The sequence below is a fragment of the Abrus precatorius genome, unplaced genomic scaffold (genome assembly GCF_003935025.1).
Source record: "Abrus precatorius isolate BTA unplaced genomic scaffold, Abrus_2018 Scaffold5, whole genome shotgun sequence".
Lineage (NCBI taxonomy): Eukaryota > Viridiplantae > Streptophyta > Magnoliopsida > Fabales > Fabaceae > Abrus > Abrus precatorius.
In genome coordinates this window covers 6,665,973-6,675,071 of record NW_020874395.1, presented here as the reverse complement: position 1 = coordinate 6,675,071, position 9,099 = coordinate 6,665,973, and positions in this window count along the sequence as shown.

The window sequence follows — 9,099 nt, the reverse complement described above, 5'->3', positions numbered from 1 at the left end:
TCCAATTACTAAGAATTTTCTAATTCAATTGTTTAAGCTTCAGAGGTACGAGATTAATTAAAAACAAGAATTTATAAAATCAATTATAAAACTAAGAGTAAGGAATACAATGCACGTCTTGGTTAAACTTATTAGAGAGGAACCTAGGGCATATGTGTTTTCTCATTCAATCTTTTATGTTATTTTTCTGTTTAACTCTAAATCCGATTTCCTTATGATTACCAATCATTCATACGAATACTATTAATACCCAATGGTCATGCAATATTAATATTCTTTTCTCTAAATTAACATCCCCAATGGTCATACAAGACATCAATTTAAGAAAGCTTAAGGAACCTATGAACTTGTTAATTTACTAATGATTAGAAGAGAAAGATTGATTTGGTCCACCTAATCCTTTGTCTCGTTTTACCCTATAGATCTATTAATTAACCGAGGTACGGTCGCCTGACGATATAATTAATTAAAATTAAGAGAGAAGCGCAATAGGATAGAATCTAATCACAAAACGGAAATCAAATTTAGATTCAAACATCAAAATTTCATAAATTCATGAACAATAGTTCTCATAGCCCTAGCTATGGACTTAGTTACTCATGCTAAAGAAAAGAACTAAAACAATCATAAACAAAGCCATAATCAAAAGAAATAGCAAACTAGAGTGTGATATGTGTTCTCGGTCTTCAAGTACGATCGCTCGAAGCTCCAAGTCCCGCCAAACATGTGACAAGGATCCTGTGCAAGAGAAACGAGATCAAATGTATTCTAGAGTCAAAGCCAAGATGTCAAAACAGTCCTTATGATGCTCGAGATCTTCACTTTTATAGGATTTGAAAACCCTAAAATCTTTTCATAATTAGACTTCTCGCAGATGAGCACGGCCGTGCAAGGCCTTAAGCACGACCGTGCATGGGCTCGAAGCACCCCGTGCTTATTGAATGGGTCTAGGCATGCTGACTGCTGCGAAACTCTAATCTTCCATCAATTTGGGCCTAGAATGCACCCAAAATCTACTTGGGGCCTTTTTATACCAAACTGCACAATTAATATATAAATTAGTGTAAAACCCAAATAAAATAAAGGTCAAATATGAATATATGGGCTGTAAAAGAGGGTCTAATTACAGACTTATCAAGAACCAATGTAGAAAGTTGTATTTTTTTAAAATATGTTTTGTAATCAATATTCTAAGAGAAATGATGTAGAAGTAGCCGCGTAAAAAAAATAACTTTCTACATCAGTTCTCTCTAGAGAACCAATGTATAAAGTTGTGTTTTTTTAAAAAAAAAATACTTTTTGCATTAGTTTTATGAAAGAACCAATGTAGAAAGTTACAAATTTTATAATATATATATATATATATATATATATATATTATGTCTTCTCCATTTTTATTTTTTCCTAACCACGTTTCATCTTCTTGTTGACTTTTTCGGAAGTCTTTCCTTTTCCAGTGAGATTTTTCTAGCCATATCTCATTGTTTTTTGTTATACAGATTGAAACCCAGTTTCGATTGATAGGACGGTGCATGTAATTCAGAAAAAATTGTGGAGAAAGCCACAAAGGAGAATGAGGAAAGACCATATGTTAAGTTCCAATTTTGGCATTAGCAACAATAGCTTTCTTCTTCTAAAAAAAATTAAGGTTTTTGTAATCAAATTGCATAATAAATAAACGAACTAAACAAAATCATTGTCGGAAGTAAGATAAACAAGGAAGATAAAGAAATATCCAATGAAAGGGTCAAGGATAATTAGGAAAACTCATTTTCAGGTGAGATTTCATCTTATTTCAGAGTTTTTTTTTTTTTTTAAAGTCTATATCACTATCAAATCTTAGTTAATTTTATCCAACCAATTTCAAAGTTTTGATAAAAAAAAAAACTGGAAATAGAGGAGTTTGAGAGAAAAGGAGAAAAATGAAAATAAAGGAGTTGGTAGAGATGAAGAGAAAAGAGATGAAAGAGAAGTAATAATTTACTTATTTACCTTTCGTTGATATTTTATTACCCAATATAATCATTGCTACTCTTGATTTTTAACATTTTCACCAATCAGTCTTAGCCATTCATTTTCTATTTACAAATATCGACAACTCAAAGTTAATTCCACTTTACTTATTGAAAAATATTGTTTTTACTTCTTGCAAAAAAAGAAAGGATATTAGAATCTCTTATATATATGAAAGAATTTAAGGCATGTCTTGTTGGAGAGTAACTCAACAAATTCACCTCATAATTATTATTTTTTATTCATGATAGAAATATAGGTGATTATGTCTGCTTTTGTTTATTTAATAAAAAATAAGTTTTTTATGTATTTTTATTTTATTTAATTTTAATTAGATCTTCTTTTGTTTTTGTAGTACTTTTTAAACTAATTAAGTCTTTCTACTTTTTAAAAAATTAAACCAATTTAATTCTGCTACTGATTTTGCTCTAGATAAAATCATTAAATTATTATTTAGTCAAAATATTTGAGTGAAATAATTTAAAATATTTAGAAGTAAAAAATTGATAAGATTTTGAAAGTATTTATAAGATGTGAGACTACAATTTGAAAAAAAAATTATGAATTTATAATATTTTGGCTTAAATTTGATCTTTTTGATGGATGAGGTATGAGTAAAATAAAGTTTAAAATTATTTAATCATTACAATTGGTGAAAATTTTGGACATAAAATGAGAATTTTATAATTTTAAATAAAAAATTGACAAAAAAATTCTTAATTTGAAAATTTGAGAGGCTTAATTAGTAAAACAATAATACTAAAACTATCACAATTATAATAATCCAAAGTAGAAGAACAATAAATGTAACTAAACCAACTTAAAAATACGGGGTAAGTTATAAAATTTAGTTAATAAGCCTTTTAAAATGATTGAGTTGATTAAAGTACTAAAATAATGTGATAATATTAAAAATAATTTTTATGAACTGGATATAGTTGTTTGGTTAGACATACCTAAGCAAATGACAGTATGCTGAGAATCCTCCCGACAGTGGCGTATCAAGGAAATAATATTTATTTACACATAAATTTCATGTTTACTTCCTACGTATGATGCGAGGTAATATATTCTCAGAAGATGTAAAAGACACTAATCATCCACATGGAATAATGCACTTCCTTCGTTATTTGGAGTTTTTCTAATCAATTTGCGATTGCAAGCTGTACTCTACATGGGACAAGATGTGCATTTTGTTGTTATTATCGTCGTTGAGCTGTTAACTTGCAGTGTGCGTGTATATATATATATATATATATATGATCCCTATTGAACGTGAAGAAAGTGGATCTGCTCCTCATCAGTTCTGTTCCCTCATGCATTACAATGTTAATATTAAATTAAAGACTGTGGAAAATCTTAACAACATGCTTTTTAACACAAATTTTTATTATTAATTAAAATTTTAAATAAAAATATGTTCTTAGCCTTGCTCTTCAAAGATTCGTTGCCCCACGCTCAGCAAATTGCATTCACTGATTTTCGCAATGGAATATTTCAGTTGAGGTGTGGATACCATGCGAGAATGTTATCAGTACCACGTGGTATCTATAAGAATGATCATTTAATATAGATTTTTTTTCTGGTGAGGGAGGAATTCTATTTATACATGATTTTTGCTCTACTTTTTCATAAATAAAAAATGGTTTCAATAAAAATATAATTATAACAAAGAAAAAAAGTGAAATGATTAAAAATAGAGTAAACCTCTGAATTAGTCTTTTAAAATAATGCATATTAATTCTTTGCTTATTTAAGTTTTCATTAGTGCTCATATATCAATTTGTCATGTGTTTAAGTCTCTGTGTTAACAAATGTATGAAAACTATAATGTTAAATTATCTCGTTAGTTCTTATGTATCACAATAGTTGAGGTATCTTCTTTAAGTAATTCCATATTTACAAAAGCACTAACTTTTGTCATTAAGAGACTGATTTTGTATCATTAAGCTCCTCTCATTTTTACATTCCTCCCTCTCAACCACAAAATTCCTAGCCGTTCACCACATTCTCTCTCTCAAACACACACATACTCTTGTTCTTCCTTTACACACAACACTTCATACTATCATTTCACCCCATGCCATGATGAATAATTGACCTTCAAAAAATAACTAATAATGTTTTTAATGCAAACACAAAATTCACAAACTCCACCAAAGTGACAACGTTTTTGCAAATTCACAAAAAGTCAATAGTGTTGGAGTTAGTTATACATATCACTTAACGACAAAAGTTAATTTTATGAGATAGTAATAAGCAATTTAAATAAGTAAAGGAACAATATACACAATCACTACTGTCTAAGAGACTAATGTAATGGTTTACTTATTAAATAAAATAAAAAGTTATAAAAGGATATTTTGAAAGATCTGTTGAAATAGTATTACTCTAATATATTTATTATAGTGACTATTACCTTTAAATGTTTGAAAAATTATGTATTTGATTATTATTAATTTCTTTAAAAATATATTTATAGTAATTTATTAAGAGAAAATTTAATTATTTATAATTAATTATAATGAAAAAAGTATTTTTTCAAAAAAAAGGTGAATAAAATTCTTTTATCATTTTTTCATAAATTAACAATTTTAAAAAGATTTTTAAGCTCAAAATACGTTTATTCTCTTCTACCAAATGTAAAATATTTATTTTTATACCACTTTTCTAAAAATATACCCAAATTTAAACTAAAACACACACATACGAAGGAAGAGATAAATTACACTTGTGTAAAATACACCTATTCACTATCAATAATTTTGAAATATATGATAACAAGAACCATTTGGTTACATTTTTATAATTATTTAATTCTAATGAAATTTGACACAGCTAATAAGATAGTATATGATCTATGTTTGAACCTTTAATAGGATGGTTAATCTTAAAATTAAATTATCCACTAAAAAATTCTCAGTAAAAGTGGGTGCAACTAACAAATAATTATATATTATTTTTTAAAATTTTAATGGGTTCAATAGATTAGCCTGCCTTAGCTTGGCATTAGTTCAATTTTGGTGAGTTAGGTGTAACACCTTCTTTTTCTTTATTCAGTAAATTATATTTTGTTTAATATTAAGTAGTATTAAAATGTATTTAAAAGTGAGTATGGAGGATTTTTAGAGAAACTTTGGTGCAGGAGATCTCGGTCAGGTGAGGCAAATCTCACTTAAGCGAGACTGAGCGCCCAGAAATATAATGTTGTAGGACTATCTCGCTCCAACGAGATGATTCTTGTTCAAGCAAGATAGGATAAATTTAGTTTAACTGTCACCTCGTCCAGACGAGAATGATTTCACTCAAGCGAGATGAGTCGCTCAGATGAGGACTCATAGGAAAAACATCCTGCTCTCTGGACGTCATATCGCTCAGGCGAGATAGAGCTCGCTCAAGTAAGCATATCAAAACATGTTGGGCGAGACCATTGTCTGCATATCTCGCTCATCGCTCAAGCGAGATGTTTGTCGCTCAAGCAAGAGCGTGCTGGCTGAGAGGTATTTAAGAGATTTTCAGCATGGAAATTGCATTTCATTCCAAACTCATGTTCCTCCACTGTTTTCTCTGAACTTTCTCTTTCTTTTCTCTAGAGAAAGCCTCAGAAACTTTGATTACTCTTCAAATTCAAGTTTAGACTTTGAATCTAAACGACTCCAAGTAAGTTTCTCCAGATTAAATTTTGTTTTCTCCTATCGTTTCTTGTATTTTTCGTTCCTTATAGATATCTCTTAGTATTCAGGAGAACTTCCATAGTTAATCTTTGATCTTTTTCAATATATCTCCGTAAACTCGTCTTTAAGGTAAGGAAAGCTTTATTTTGTCGTTATATTATAATATTTATTATGTGTTTATTAGAGCACTGTTACATGAATATTTTATAAAAATATGTGGTTGAAATATCTATTGTGTGAATAATGGATGAAAATATGCTTGTTTGATTGTTTGGACTGAATGGTTGTTACATATTTATATATATTATACGGTGAGTACTTAATGTGAAATATTATTAAACTTGCTGAGTGATTATGTTATGATTTTTATGGAATATGTCTGGATGAAAATAATATGATAAAGTGTGATATTGATATGAAGGATTTGATAATTGTAACCACATTAATAAGGATATGAGTGGAATAGATTAGAATAGATTTAGTCTGGAAGTGCTTTACTAAGCACGATCTTATGAATGGAAAAAATGATAACTCTAAGAATGACCTTAACTGTCGAATATAGATTAGACCTAGTGTGAATAGTTATAGAGATACAATGGGAGTATAGAGTCTAGAGACGATAGAAAATCTGAGGGAAACGTAGGGTGATATATGACATTTGCGTATGTGTACACACTTTTTTGGAGAGCGAATACAATACATGGACTCACACTTGTTTCCTGACTATACCTTTGCTAAAGGGTCCAATTATTGTATACGTTGTATTTGTGTGCATGGGCTAACCGGCGACTATTTACTTAATTGAGTAAGACCTCAAGAAATAGTGGAGACATTGATATCTGTAATCACAATGCACTAGAAGAGTGTATTGGAATGAGAGAATGGATAATGTACCATCAATTGTTGAATTATGTATATGTAAATATGTTTGCAATATGAATAAGTGTGAAAATGAATATATTGTATTTATACTATAAACTATGATTCTGTGATATAATATTTTGTAAATGATAGAATAGACGCTCATCCTTACTAATATTTTCAGGAAAACAAGATGACAGAGTCTCAAGAAAGAGTTAGACTAATAGATAGCTCAATATATAATAGACTTAATTATGTATTTAATGAATATCAAAGATTATGTTATTTTAAGTTTACTATTCTTGTTGAAGATGTACCTAGGACCTGGGTTATGTTAGAGATGAATTTCTTTCATAGTATCCCTTTTGATTTTTCTAGGAGTAAAATACATTAGACCCTATGTATCTCTATGTATAGTAGTAGCGTTAGAACTCCGGCAGCTCTCACTTATCTATTTACCTATCACGACCATGATTATCTCAGAAGACCGACCAGATGAACTTTTGAACGAGTGACTAGCACAAAGGTCACAACTGATTCAGGCGATGTTACCTTAGATTAGACGATGACCTTGATTCTGAAGATCTGACAGAGATAGAGAGTTGACATAGAATTGACTAGTACCGAGTTCTCAGAGTTGAGATGTCTTTTAGAGACTACTCTAGGACTTAAATCTTCATATATGTTGTAATTATTTTGGTTATGTAAATATTAATTTAAATATCATATATTCTGACAAATAGTTTGTAAATTATTATACTTGATATATGAAATGTATGTTCAGCTTCTCAAATTAGAAATTTGATTATGGTTTACTACTGTCTTTAAATGTATTGTTGTTTCTATTAATATTATACGTATCAAAAAATTTGTTTATAACAAACTCATTTATAAAGTGACTTTTATTAACTTGTTATAATGAAGATTTATCCTATACGAAAATGACATTTTATCCTAAAATTTTAGTTTTCATATGACTTTTATGATAATAAAGAATGCAGTTTTCATATTTTAAAATTTTAGGGTAGTTGAAAAACCTTTAGTCAAGCTTCCCATTTTCAGTGGATTATCTGGGTCGTGCTGCACTCACTCCTAAGGAGGAAGACCAAATACCTAACAGCTGAAAAGGAAGTGAAATCTTATAAATTGTGAATGTAATAATAGAAAGAAACATAAAAAAAAAGGTGTAGTATAATAAAAAAAACCTTAGAATATACATAACATCTTTTATGGAAGTGGTCATAGAAGATCTTGATTTCAACTAAGGCATACTTATCATTTTAAGTCGAAATAGAAATTAAAGTTTTCTTGAAAAACTATAAAGGGTGGTGTAAGCCATGAAAGCTAAGGCTCACTATTAAATTGCTTTTAAAAAAATGGAATTAACTATAAAACTCAAAAACCTTTGGAAAAAGGTGAAGTATATGTTATTAATCTTAATGAAGTTTTGTTTATAGTTTGATATATAGATATTGAAGACTATTGCCATGCGTTGTTCAAAGAACCATGGGTAATTCAAAATTCTTATCTTCTAGTCCAAAGATAAAGACCCCTTTACAAAACCAATTGATGACCAAATTTGAAATATTGCAATTTGGGTGTGAATTTTCAATCAACATTTATATCTTTATAATAAAAATATTCTTTTAAACAAAAAATACACTTATTGGGTCTTCTCAGTAATCTACTTCAACATAATTTTGTATGGGTTTATGTTTTGAAGCATATAAGTATCACAATTTTGACAACCTTTATTATTAGTTTGTTTGAGAATGTCTCACCAATTTATATATGCTTATGCAAAGCTTGGTATCTCCTAAAGAAAGGTATTATCTAGAATATTGTTGATGGTTATACGATAAAATTTTGGTTATATACTTAGATTCCAGATTGGAGAAATTTCATAAATTATAAGTTACGAGAAATTTGTTGACTTAATTTCTAACCTTTCTCTCTTGCCTTGTGTAGATCTATTGTACTAAAACTATGATCTTTTCAATGTTTCTGATTGAAGCGTTTTGTTTTTATTTTATTTTATTCACGTTAAATCTATTAGAAAATTGAGTCTAACTTACACTCAAAACTAACTCATACAAGGACGATTGTCCAAGCATCGAGTATTGTGGCCATGTTTCTAATTGAAATGGGACATTTTAACACATGCCTCTCACGTCCCTTCCAATAGGTTGTGCTACCTATTAAAGTGTTATAATGGAAATACAGTTACAATTCTTTCAGGTTTGCATTAGGGGAAAAAGGAGTCTATTGGCAAAATATTATGGTGTTTTTGCACTTGTGATTCACCTTTGTATATTGTCAAAATTGAGATGTCACCAAGAGTTTTAGGCTAAAAGCTAGATAAATTTTCTATTCAGGTAAAATAAGGGATGGTGTTTCTTTGATAGATATTCATTACGATTGAGGAGCCTTTTTATCTGCAGAAGCTCTTGTACTCAACCGGTATTTTATCTACATTCGCTGCATTTTGCATTTGTCATAACAGACGCTGTTGTTAATTGTCTTGGAGAAGTTCTTTGATGAAGCTTTTGAG